This window comes from Oncorhynchus masou, chromosome 12 (genome assembly GCF_036934945.1).
Source record: "Oncorhynchus masou masou isolate Uvic2021 chromosome 12, UVic_Omas_1.1, whole genome shotgun sequence".
Lineage (NCBI taxonomy): Eukaryota > Metazoa > Chordata > Actinopteri > Salmoniformes > Salmonidae > Oncorhynchus > Oncorhynchus masou.
In genome coordinates, this window is record NC_088223.1 from 78,918,626 (window position 1) to 78,933,173 (window position 14,548).

Here is a 14,548-nt window from a genome sequence, read left to right on the forward strand (position 1 = left end):
GTAAACTCTCCTTCCAGACTCACATTAAGCATCTCCAATCCAAAATTAAATCTAGAATTGGCTTCCTATATCGCAACAAAGCATCCTTCACTCATGCTGCCAAACATACCCTCGTAAAACTGACCATCCTACCATCCTCGACTTCGGTGATGTCATCTGTAAAATAGCCTCCAACACTCTACTCAACAAACTGGATGCAGTCTATCACAGTGCCATCTGTTTTGTCACCAAAGCCCCATACACTACCCACCATTGCAACCTGTACGCTCTCGTTGGTTGGCCCTCGCTTCATACTCGTCGCCAAACCCACTGGCTACAGGTTATCTACAAGTCTCTGCTAGGTAAAGCCCCGCCTTACCTCAGCTCACTGGTCACCATAGCAGCACCCACTCGTAGCACGAGCTCCAGCAGGTATATCTCACTGGTCACCCCCAAAGCCAATTCCTCCTTTGGTAGTCTTTCCTTCCAGTTCTTTGCTGCCAATGACTGGAACGAACTGCAAAAATCTCCCTCACCAGCTGTCAGAGCAGCTCACAGCGCACCTGTACATAGCCCATCTGTAAACAGCCCATATATCTACCTACCTCATCCCCATACAGTATTTATTTATTTATCTTGCTCATTTGCACCCCAGTATCACTACTTGCACATTCATCTTCTGCACATCTTCAATTCCAGTGTTTAATTGCTATATTGTAATTACTTCGCCACCATGGCCTATTTATTGCCTTAACTCCCTTATCTTACCTCATTTGCACTCACTGTATATAGACTTTTTGTTTTCTTTTGTTTAACTGTATTATTGGCTATGTTTTCTTTATTCCATGTGTAACTCTGTGTTGTTGTATGTATCGAATTGCTATGCTTTATCTTGGCCAGGTCGCAGTTGCAAATGAGAACTTGTTCCCAACTAGCCTACCTGGTTAAATAAAATAAAATAAAAAACTTTCACAATCTTAGCTAGCAGTCATCATCGTGAATCAAGTCTACTGGCAAATCAATTTTAATCCTTGTCATATGAAGAGAAATAATGAAGAGAAAATATGATAAAACATATTGGTGCTCATCGGCCATTGGATATAAACATTTCAAAACAAGTTGTAAATCGCAAATTCAACAATGAGTTGTTTGGCGGGAATCGGTGACCTTGGCTAACCACAAGCATTGCAACTGGGAAGTCAGACTGGGAAAATATGTTTTGAACGGTCATCCAACTCGGAACTGTAAATATTTTTCTTTGATGTCAAAATTTGCCAATGAAGGACTGCCGCACACAACAAGGGGAGTCCAAAAATGTCTTATATGCTGCTGCATAAATTATGTAATATGCCAGGGAGATATGGTCAGCCGTATCAGCTATGTTTTTTTTAAAAGGCAGTAAATGAGGCTGAATGAATTGTGTCGCTACCAGACAAGGCTCCGCTGATAGCCAAGTGTAGCAGTGGTAATGATTCACTCCATTGTGCTGGAAAGAAAGCTCTGCTGTTGGGACAGCTTTATGTAGGCCCTAAATGTTTGAGGGCACCGCTTGTCGCAGAGTTTGCCCCACCAAGACTTACATGCTAAAATCGCCACTGATTAGGGTTAAGTGCCTCACTCAAGATGGGCCGATATTAATTAATGTCTCTGAAAATCAAAAGATCTCGGTTGAAAGGAAACATAGTTCTAATGGAGAAGAGTCTACCTGAGGAAATCCAACAGAAGTGATCTTTGGTGGGTCTCATGTATACTTCATGATATTTAAATTTAAAAAGGCTCTTCAGATTTGGACATTTTCTTTATTCAATCATTTAAATAATTATCTGACGAGTGTCTTCGAAAAGACACACCTCTATATCTTGGGAAGAAAGAATTTCATGTGGCTTGAAAGCTGTTATTCATTCTGTGTGGAGAAAGATTCAAACAACAAAAAATCTAGGTGGCAGCTGTCTATAATTTTTGTAGCCTAATGTTTGCTTTGGGAGAACTGTAGGATATAATAGATATCCTTCATCCCCATTGTGAATGAAAACCTAGTGTTTCTAACACGAGGCAGGGTATTAAACCAGTTTGATAGAGATATTAGAATATATTTAGTACCTTTAATTACCTTGTGTCCAACCTGCCACCTGCTTTGCCATAATGCCTTTGATGTTTGAGGAGCTGGTTATTCATGTTATGCAAAGTAGTATATTATTTTAAAATAGATTATTTTTACTTTTAGGTAATGAGAGGGTTATAAGACATTGTCAGTCATGCAGCTTGTGAGTACACTATTGTAAGGGTGATCTAAACCCATCCTTCAACCATGTGACTGACTTACTGTCTGGTAGGGAAGACGTGTCGACCTGAACTGATGAACGCGTTTGAAGTTACCTGAACCAAGGAAGCTGCAGCACTGTACTGAGGCTGAGATCAAAGCAGTGTCTCAAGGACTAGCATGGTCTGATGGCTAAGAGATATGACAGGTATGAATATAGAGAACCTAAAAATGGATAGCCTTACTTGCTTAACTGTGGAGTGAAGGCCTCGAGAATTGCAAATTTGGTCACGTTGGAAATATGCAACATCTAGAACTCAAATGCACCTTAGGCCTAGACCAAAGAAATTGTTCAGAATTGTATTGTTAAAATGATTTGATATGAAATCTGTACATTATATTTATAGTGCACCACCGTAGCTAATATCATGTAAATGTATATTGTATTATGATTTTTTTTACACTAAAATAGATAATAATTCGGTCTATTGTGCTTTCATACATTTTTTAAAGATTCAGTTAAAGACTACAAAGCATCAAGCACGTCGGAAAAATCATGTTGTTATCTTAAAAGGAACATAGACATATTGAATTGGAAAATACTGTGCTACCGAGTTCAACTAATGAGCTAAATGCACTGTTTTTTCTGACGTTTTTTCTGAGATGCTGTGGAAAGGAAACCACAATTAATTCACGCACACTATTCTATTTTTTGGATTAAAAGTTTAATTAAAAGTTGCCATTTTGAATAGCCTACATCTCAGGATATTGTGTTAAAGGAACATTACTATACTTGCTGACTTTTTGGACACCGTCATTAGTTGTCTTTCATTATCTTTCAAACACTAATGCCTTGAAGTAATGGTGACATCTAGAATAACATTGTATATCAGGCTCGTTCCACATTCTTGGCCATATTGTGTCTAAAATGAAAAGACCTGTTACTCACTATTGCACAAACCATTGATTATTCATGCCAATAAATCTATTGAATGTTTATCCATAGGTTCTTTATTCTTAGGCTGCAAGCTAGAAGCTTTATAATGACTGTGATAACATGCCTGCCTTCCTGGGACTTTAAAATTAAATTGTCTTGGCCTGCCAATGCCCTGAAGATTTGAGTCGATGACGTGGGCTGACTGTTCCTCATTTCAGTCACGTTTTCCGCTGCCAAAGAGAGTAGAGTACTATTGCCATTCTGTTCCCCAGTCTAACACCTTCCTTCTACAGTTTCTGTGTTTTGGTTTTTGCTAACACCACGTTTCCTGAGGCACTTTCATGACTGTAGAATTTAAATCAATTCATGTAAATCAATAAACATCTTGAAATGGAGCCTTGTAAATAATCATCCCTTTCCTAAACCATTTCACTTCTCTTTGTATAAAATATCACAATGCATGTCATTCCAGGTGCAATATTTGCTGTTTTCAACTGGCACATATTGTAGTTTACCTGTGTGTTACCTGATAACAGTTTAGAAGGTCATGCATTGTGGGTATTATGATAATGTCTTGTAACAGTCTTATTTAAAACTTGGAAATCTGTCAGTGAACTTTGATGAATCTGAGATTCAGGTGGAAAAATCTAAAATGATGTGCACAGCACGACTGATTCTTTAGAACAGTGGTTCCCAAACTTTATACAGTCCCGTACCCCTTCAAACATTCAACCTCCAGCTGCGTACCCCCTTTAGCAACAGGGTCAGCGCACTCTCAAATGTTGTTTTTTGCCATCATTGTAAGCCTGTCACCCAAACACACACATTTGTTAAACATAAGAATGAGTGCGTCACAAGCCGGCTCATGGGAATTGACAAAGAGCTCTTATAGGACCCGGGCACAAATTATAATAATCAATCATTTTGCTCTTTATTTAACCATTAAATATAAAACTTTATTTGTTCATCAAAAATTGTGAATAACTCACAACAGGTTAATGAGAAGGGTGTGCTTGAAGGGTGTGCTCAATATACAGTCGTATGAAAAAGTTTGGGCACCCCTCTGAGGCTGTGTAATAATTTACTCTGTCGTCACAGAAAATGATCACAGTGGCATGCCGTTCATTTTCTAATAAAAGCTGAGTACTGGGGTATTGTCCAGACAAAGATTTTTAGTGTAGCAATATTAAGTTGTATGAAATTAAATCAGATGTGAAAAATAGGCTATACAAAAATGTGGGCACCCTTGTCATTCTGTTGATTTGAATACCTGTACTACTCAGCACTGATTAATTGGAACACACAATTGGTTTGAGGAGCTCATTAAGCCTTGAACTTCATAGACAAGTGCAGTCAATCATGAGAAAAGGTATTTAAGGTGGCCAATTGCAAGTTGTTGTTCTCTTTGACTCTCCTCTGAATGGCAACATGGGGGCCTCAAAATAACTCTCAAATTACCTGAAAACAAAGATTATTCAACATTATGGTTTAGAGGAAGGCTACAAAAAGCTATCGCAGAGATTTAAGCTGTCAGTGTCCACAGTGAGGGAACATAGTGAGGAAATGGAAGACCATAGGCACAGTTCTTGTTAAGGCCAGAAGTGGCAGGCCAAGTAAAATATCGGAGAGGCAAAGGCGAAGGATGGTGAGAACGGTCAAAAACAGCCCACAGACCACCTCCAAAGACCTACAACATCATCTTGCTGCAGATGGTGTCACTGTGCATCGTTTGACAATTCAGCGCACTTTGCACAAGGAGAAGCTGTATGGGAGAGTGATGCGGAAGAAGCTATTTCTGCACACACGCCACAAACAGAGTCGCTTGAGGTATGCAAACGCACATTTGGACAAGCCAGCTTCATTTTGGAATAAGGTGCTGTGGACTGATGAAACAAAGATTGAGTTATTTGGTCATAACAAGGGACGTTATGCATGGCGGCAAAAGAACACAGCGTTCCAAGAAAAACACTTGCTACCCACAGTAAATTTTGGTGGGGGTTCCATCATGCTGTGAGGCTGTGTGGCCAGTGCCGGTACTGGGAATATTGTTAAAGTTGAGGGTCGCATGGATTCCACTCAATATCAGCAGATTCTTGGGAATAATGTTGAAGAATTAGTCACAAAGTTGAAGTTATGCCGGGGCTGGATATTTCAACAAGACAACGACCCAAAACACTGCTCAAAATCTACCTGGGCATTTATGCAGAGGAACTAGTACAATGATCTGGAATGGCCATCCCAGTCCCCAGACCTGAATATCATTGAGAATCTGTGGGATGATTTGAAGCGGGCTGTCCATGCTCAGCAACCATCAAACCTAACTGAACTGGAGATATTTTTGTAAGGAATGGTCCCAAATACCTTCATCCAGAATCTAGACACTCATTAGAGGCTATGGGAAGCATCTAGAGGCTGTTATTTTAGCAAAAGGAGGCTCTACTAAATATTAATGTGATTTTTCTATTGGGGTGCCCAAATTTATGCACCTGTCTAATTTTGTTTTGATGCATATTGCACATTTTCTGTTAATCCAATAAACCTCATTTCACTACTGAATTATTACTGTGTCCATCAGTTATTTTATAGATCAAAATGAAATTGCTGATCCAAACACCCAATTATTTGTAAATGGAAAAAATGGAAATTGTCAGGGGTTCCCAAACTTTTTCATACGACTGTAACTCTGCAACGTTGAGCTGTATTCCAAGATGGCGTAGCAGTTGGACATCTATTTGTCTTGTCCCGTCAGTCCTGTCCCATGTATATATTGTTTTCTTCGTATATTTTTAATCACAATTTCCATCTACGGACTGAACATACACTCCTTCAACCCGCCCCACCCAATGTGGTACGGATCTGATGTTTTTTTAAACTGTAGAACCGGAACCTCCATCAAAAGCTAGCCAACTACTAGCTAGTAGTCAGTTAGGCACTGCTAGCGGTCATCACCATTAACTCAGACATCAGCCAGCCTCAGCCCAGTCAATTCCTTCCAGTCTGCACAGCGCGATATCAACCCAGAGCATATCTGACTGCTTTTTCTTTACCACATCTCTGGATTCCTACCACAAGCTCTGAAACTTTACACTGGCTCATCGCAGCTAGCTAGCTGCTATTCGAGTGGCTACTCCTGGCTAACTGGCAAGCACCAGTTAGCCTGGAGCTAGGCCCATCTCCCGGCTAGCCGAAGAGGTCCTTCAGCCAATTCTTGGGCTACAATACCTATTTTGCCAATTGGCCCGGACCTTTTTACTGCCGACACGGAGCCCCGCCGATCCATCATGACTGGTCTATTCTGTTACGATGTCGCCGAAGAGCCATCTACTAGTGCCGACCTGCTAGCTTTTCTGAACGCTGTGTTCCCTGCTCACCTATTGTAGTGGTGTCTGCCGAATGGCACCCTGACTCACGCATTGCTGCTCTTTTGACCCTATGATCACTCGGTTACACAGCTGATGCCCCCTGGACCGTTTCATAACACGGTACCTCATTTTGTTTACCTGTCGGCCCAGCCTCGAACTCAGGTCCTGTATGTACCTAACTAACCCGCTCTGCCCATTCATCGCCATTTACCCGTTGTTGTCTTAGCTCTCCTGATCAACACTTGTGTTTGCTTTATGCCTCTCTCTAATGTAAATATGCCTTGTGTACTGCTGTCTTGGCTAGTTCTTACTGTTTTATTTCACTATAGAGCCCTCAGTCCCACTCAAAATGCCTTAGATAGCTCTTTTGTCCCACCCCACACACATGCAGAGACCTCGCTTGGCTTACCTGATGCTTCCAGAGACGAAACCTCTCTCATCGTCGCTCAATGCCTAGGTTTACCTCCACTGTACTCACATCCTACCATACCTTTGTCTGTACATTATGCCATCAATCTATTCTACCACACCCAGAAATCTGCTCCTTTTATTCCCTGTCCCCAACGCACTAGACGACCAGTTCTTATAGCCTTTAGCCGTACCCTATCCTACTCTTCCTCTGTTCCTCTGGCGATGTAGAAGTTAACCCAGGCCCTGTAGCCCCCAGTTTCATTCCTATTCCCCAGACACTATCTTTTGTTGACTTCTGTAACCGTAAAAGCCTTGGTGTCATGCAGGTTAACATCAGCAGCCTCCTCCCTAAGTTTGTTTTATTCACTGGTTTAGCACACTCCACCAACCCTGATGTCCTAGCCATGTCTGAAACCTGGCTTAGGAAGGCCACCAAAAATTCTATAATTTCCATCCCCAACTACAACATTTTCCACCAAGATAGAACTGCTGATGGGGGTGGAGTTGCAATCTACTGCAGAGATAGCCTGCAGAGTTCTGTCATGATATCCAGGTCTGTGCCCAAACAGTTCAAGTATTCAACACTCATGCCTCCAAACATACCCTCGTAAAACTGAATATCCTACCTATTCTTAACTTCAGCGATGTAATTTACAAAATAGCCTCCAACACTCTACTCAGCAAATTGGATGTAGTCTATCACAGTGCCATTCATTTTGTCACCAAAGCCCCATATACTACCCACCACTGCAACCTGTATGCTCTTGTTGGCTGGCCCTCACTTCATATTTGTCGCCAAACAAGCTGGCTCCAGGTCATCTATATGTCTTTGCTAGGTAAAGCCCCGCCTTATCTCAGCTCACTGGTCACGATAGTAGCACCCACCCGTAGCACGCGCTCCACCCAATTACTTTGTCCCCATATTGTTTTTGTTTTTTTTGCTCCTTTGCACCCCAGTACCTCTACTTGCACATTCATCTTCTGCACATCTATCACTCTAGTGTTTGATTAATAAGTTGTAATTATTTTGCCACTATGGCCATTTATTGCCTTACCTCCCTAATCTTACTACATTTGCATACACTATATATGGATTTTTTTCTATTGTGTTATTGGCTGTACGTTTGTTTATCCCATGTGTAACTGTGTTGCTTTGCTTTATCTTGGCCAGGTTGCAGTTGTACATGAAAACTTCTCAACTGGCCTAGCTGGTTAAATAAAGGTGAAATAAAAATTAATAAATAATTTTCCACACACAGTCTGTGCCTGTATTTAGTTTTCATGCTTGTGAGGGCCGAGAATCCACTCTCACATAGGTATGTGGTTGCAAAGGGCATAAGTGTCTTAACAGCGCGATTTGCCAAGGCAGGATACTCTGAGCGCAGCCCAATCCAGAAATCTGGCAGTGGCTTCTGATTAAATTCAATTTTCACAGAATCGCTTGTTGCAATTTCGATGAGGCTCTCTTGTTCAGATATCGGTAAGTGGACTGGAGGCAGGGCATGAAAGGGATAACGAATCCAGTTGTTTGTGTCACCCGTAAGAAAGTACCTGCGTAATTGCACATCCAAATCACTCAGGTGCGTCACTAAATCACATTTGACATTGTCTGTAAGCTTCATTTGCACACAAAAAAATCATACAATGATGAAAAAACCTTAGTGTTGTCATTGTTAATGCAGACAGAGATTTACTTCTGGGAGAGGAAGTGGCTGAATTTAAACTAATAGAAACAGCAGATTCTGCTCCTCTCCAGTACAGAACCACTATGAACATGACCAAAGACACTTATCGATAAGACCGGGAACCATTAGAATTTCCCATAAGAAATAAATTCACTTTAGCCGTCATGTTAACACTAGTTGGGCATGTGTGTTTGTCTACCGGATAGCTACCACAGTGCCACCAATGAGAATCAGCCTTAGCAAAGCATCTGCACATGTGCACAGGGATTTACCCCACTCTAGAAACATTATTTTCCTCACAATGATTGGATCCATTAACTTATAGCTTGTTGGGTTTTAATGAAAATAAGTGTCTTATGAGAATTTTGATCAAATATGACAAACCCTATACACACGTTTGGCAGTGTTTGATCGGAGGAATAGGTCTATACGCTCTTCCACCAACCCCTGCGTGGCTGGTTGTCATACTACAATGCAAAAAAAGTGTGACGGCTAATGCTAACAAGCTAAGCCATATTTATTTTACTTTACAGTTAAACTTCCCACCTCCTCTTCAAGGACCACTTTGATATTTCTAAAGCAGGTATTCCCAAACTGGGGTACATGTAACCCGGCCGTCGGGAGTACGCCAAATCAAATTGTGATTCACTTTAAAAAAACAATTTATATACAGTGCCTTGCGAAAGTATTCGGCCCCCTTGAACTTTGCGACCTTTTGCCACATTTCAGGCTTCAAACATAAAGAGATAAAACTGTATTTTGTTTGTGAAGAATCAACAACAAGTGGGACACAATCATGAAGTGGAATGACATTTATTGGATATTTCAAACTTTTTTAACAAATCAAAAACTGAAAAATTGGGAGTGCAAAATTATTCAGCCCCTTAAGTTAATACTTTGTAACGCCACCTTTTGATGCGATTACAGCTGTAAGTCGCTTTGGGTATGTCTCTATCAGTTTTTCACACCGAGAGACTGAATTTTTTCCCATTCCTCCTTGCAAAACAGCTAGAGCTCAGTGAAGTTGGATGGAGAGCATTTGTGAACAGCAGTTTTCAGTTCTTTCCACAGATTCTCGATTGGAGTCAGGTCTGGACTTTGACTTGGCCATTCTAACACCTGGATATGTTTATTTTGGAACCATTCCATTGTAGATTTTGCTTTATGTTTTGGATCATTGTCTTGTTGGAAGACAAATGTCCGTCCCAGTCTCAGGACTTTTGCAGACTCCATCAGGTTTTCTTCCAGAATGGTCCTGTATTTGGCTCCATCCATCATCCCATCAATTGTAACCATCTTCCCTGTCCCTGCTGAAAAAAAGCAGGCCCAAACCATGATGCTGCCACCACCATGTTTGACAGTGGGGATGGTGTGTTCAAGGTGATGAGCTGTGTTGCTTTTACGCCACACATAATGTTTTGTATTGTTGCCAAAAAGTTCAATTTTGTTTTCATCTGACCAGAGCACCTTCTTCCACATGTTTGGTGTGTCTCCCAGGTGGCTTGTGGGAAACTTTAAACAACACTTTTTATGGATATCTTTAAGAAATGGCTTTCTTCTTGCCACTCTTCCATAAAGGCCAGATTTGTGCAATATACAACTGATTGTTGTCCTATGGACAGAGTCTCCCACCTCAGCTGTAGATCTCTGCAGTTCATCCAGAGTGATCATGGGCCTCTTGGCTGCATCTCTGATCAGTCTTCTCCTTGTATGAGCTGAAAGTTTAGAGGGACGGCCAGGTCTTGGTAGATTTGCAGTGGTCTGATACTCCTTCCATTTCAATATTATCACTTGCACAGTGCTCCTTGGGATGTTTAAAGCTTGGGAAATCTTTTTGTATCCAAATCCGGCTTTAAACTTCTTCACAACAGTATCTCGGACCTGCCTGGTGTGTTCCTTGTTCTTCATGATGCTCTGCGCTTTTAACGGACCTCTGAGACTATCACAGTGCAGGTGCATTTATACGGAGACTTGATTACACACAGGTGGATTGTATTTATCATCATTAGTCATTTAGGTCAACATTGGATCATTCAGAGATCCTCACTGAACTTCTGGAGAGAGTTTGCTGCACTGAAAGTAAAGGGGCTGAATAATCTTGCACGCCCAGTTGTTGATTTGTTAAAAAAGTTTGAAATATCCAATAAATGTCGTTCCACTTGTTGTTGATTCTTCACAAAAAAATACAGTTTTATATCTTTATGTTTGAAGCCTGAAATGTGGCAAAAGGTCGCAAAGTTCAAGGGGGCCGAATACTTTCGCAAGGCACTGTATATATTTCCAAACAGTCCATTCATATTTTCCAACTGGGCTATACATTTGGGTGAGGTTTTTTTCTCGCCTGAGTAGTCTCGTTTCACTGCCAAAAGTGTAAATTGAACCATCTAGTGTATATCAAAATAATAACACAATGTCAAATACAGGTAGCCTAGTCAAATAATTAACATACAATCACATTAACCGTTACTCTCTCGCGGGAATTCCACTAACGGTCCGTATGTAGCCAAACGTCGCTGCTGCTCATGTTGGTATCTGTACTGATGGAGCAAGCTATGACAGACATAGTGGAGTGGTAACGCGCGTGCAAGTAGTTGCTCCCAAAGCCACTTGGGTACACTGCAGCATCCACCGAGAGGCTCTTGCTGCCAAGGGAATGCATGACCGCTTGAAAGACGTTTTGGACACTACAGTGAAAATGGTTAACTTTGAAAAGCCTCTGAAATCTCATGTCATTTCTCGGCAGCAATCATGTAACGCTTTTACAACATCCAAAAGTGCGCTGGTTATCAAGAGGCAAAGTATTGAGACATTTTTTTTTAAATTGAGAGACGAGCTTAAAGTTTTTTTTACTGACCATAATTTTCACTTGTCTGTCCGCTTGCATGATGACGAGTTTCTCACACGACTGGTCTATCTGGGTGATGTTTTTCTTGCCTGAATGATCTGAATATAGGATTACAGGGACTCTCTGCAACTATATTTAATGCAGTACAAAATTGAAACTATGATTAAGCAGTTGGAGCTCTTCTCTGTCTGCATTAACAAGGACAACACTAAGGTTTTTCCATCATTGTATGATTTTTTTTAGTGCAAATGAACTCAAGCTTTGGGTTCTTGGTTCAGAGATTACTATTTTCCTGACCATTAAGACCTGGATGAAAGCACACCACTGTAAACTGGTAAAGGCTGCAGAAGTAAACTATTTGGTTGAATAGCTGCTAGATGAGAGGGATCAAATTCACCCAGCCATGCTTTTTGGTATGACGTCACCACACCACATGGTGGCATAGCCAAAGAGGATTGTGTCTTCAAACCTCAGCTGGATTGTTAGACTAAAGGGCTTTCTGGCAACAATTTGCTCCAACTGCATTTTGACTGACATTTTTAGCCAGACATCAATATTGAAAATAACTCTTGCTCTCTGCTATCTAGCCAGAAATTGAACTTTGTCAGAAATAGTTTGCACCAGAAAGGCTGTATTAGAGTTGCATTAGTGACATTTCACTGCACAAAACTGATATCACAGTCCTGGTATCTTCCTGTTCAGCTTAATCCTATTGTGAATCCCACCACCTGTCTTGTTTCTGTTTATGCAGTCTGCATATTAAAAAGGTGATTCTTCACACCACTATTTATTTCCAGGGAGAGTCAAACACCACAGATGGGGGATGAGCCCGGAGATGTATCAGCTATATCTGTCTCCTGCAGCTTGCTCGGGATTTTCTCACCGTGTTTTCTTTCTCCTGTGGATATTATTTAATGTGCGTCTTCAATCAGGGTCATGGCAGTGTGTACTGCATTTCCTCTTCACTTGAAGGGGAGATGTTTGAGATCAGTCACAGGGTGTATCACTGCTGCCCAGCAGAACAAAATATTATCTCAGGATCACCTTTTGCTTCATCAATTTAGTTTTAATGAATACTGATGAGATTCCGGCATGGAACCCTGCACTTGATTTACAACCAACAACAGCTTGGGAGAAAGGTTGCAATAAGGGAACATTATTTCAAAATTGATTGAATTTCAAAGCCACAACCACTTTTTAGTTCATGAAATAGCCACTAATATTGTGCCCACTAATCTTCTAAAGTGGTTAATCTGAAATGGCAAAATCATGTCTGTAAAACAGTTATGCATAATGAAATGCAAATTAAAGAGTCCAATTAAGTCTTATTTCAAATAGGTCCTTACTTCGTTCAATGATGTGTCACGGCTCCACAGTCCATTGGGTTTCTGAGCTCCCTAAGCTTTCCTTACTTCAGAAGTGTCAATGTCAACATTTCGTCTCCAAAACTTCATTAATTCCTCACGGTATCCTCTCAACAATGTTCCTAATCTCTGCTGAGAGTATTCTCATGTTAGAGACATCGGACCATGGCCCTGCATATCAATTCGGAGGCATTGAACTTGAACTTTGATATCTTGGAGCCAGGATCGCATTCTTTAGTCATTTAGCAGACACTCTTATCCAAAGCGACTTACAGTAGTGAGTGCATACATTTTCATACTTGTCCCCCATGGGAATCTACTGTAACCCACAATCCTGGCGTTGCAAACGCCATGCTACCAACTAAGCCAGTAACATGACTCTCGCAGATCCATTAACTTAAAGGTTAACGTTCAAAATGGTAGTTTCATTATGCAAATGGTAGATGTCATTGGCATTTTATCTTTTGATTGCAGCCATAATGTGTTTAATACTGTAGAGCTGCGGGAATCATTCATTTTTATATATAAGAACAGGCCAAGATTAGCAAGAGGAGTATGCTGCTTCGCTTTTACATTGTTGAATTTCCAACGCAGACTTGCTATTGTTTCCAAATAGCCTCCATAGGATTTTCATTTAAATCAAAATGCTGCCTGTACATGACAATGACTGCAGTGTTTTTTATTACCACAAGCGATGGTTGTTCCAACGTATTACCTTGCAAAGCCAGCCCAAGGTTAGCCAGCTAGGTGAGCACTACTGCCTTCCACATGCTCTGGGAGGCAGCTGGCAGCTAATGTTAATGCCAACGGACACATTGAGAGCACAATGCAAAAATAAAACCCACCATAAAAATAAAAATTATTTAAACCCATGAGAATATGTTACCCATATGAACTATTATCATAAAGTTAGTAGACCATTTTTCAACAGACACCTAAAACTTAACTAGCTACAGTGATGGAAAAAGTACCCAATTGTCATTCTTGAGTAAAAGTAAAGATACCTTAATAGAAAATTACTAAAGTAAAAGTGTCACCCAGTAAAATACTACTTGAGTAAATGTCTAAAAGTATCTGGGTTTTAAATATACTTAAAATACTTAAAGCTAGGGACAATACTGCCCCCTTTGGATGAATTGCGTGCCCATAGTAAACTGAAAGAAACTCTGTCCAAAATTGGTAATATATACATATAATTATTATTATTGGATAGAAAACACTCTAACGCTTCTAAACCCGTTTGAATTATGTCTGTAAGTATAGCAGAACTCACAGGGCAGCCAATCTCCCAAACTAGTTTTGGAAACCTGAAAGTTGGGGCAACTTTGACGTCATCGCCCCCACCCTTCCCAACCAGCTATGGATCTGGAAACACTTTCTATGTCTTCCACTAGATGTCCTCATTCAGTAGAGCATTTAATTGTGCTAATCCTGCGAGCTTTGACCCTTTGGGAGGCAAAAGAGTGGGTGTCGCGAGAAAATACATGTGAGTTAGGGCGCGAATTTGACACAGACCTTCCTCTGTTCCAGCTTGCCTGAGAAGAAGTACGATTGTTCAGTTGAATTGCCAATTGTTTTGTACGTTTATAACATCCTAAAGCTTGATTCTGCACTTAGTTTGACCAGTTTAGTCGACATATAATATGTCATTTTGAAGTTTTGATGCGCAACTGTTTGGGACCAGAAGTAATTTTGGATGCATTTC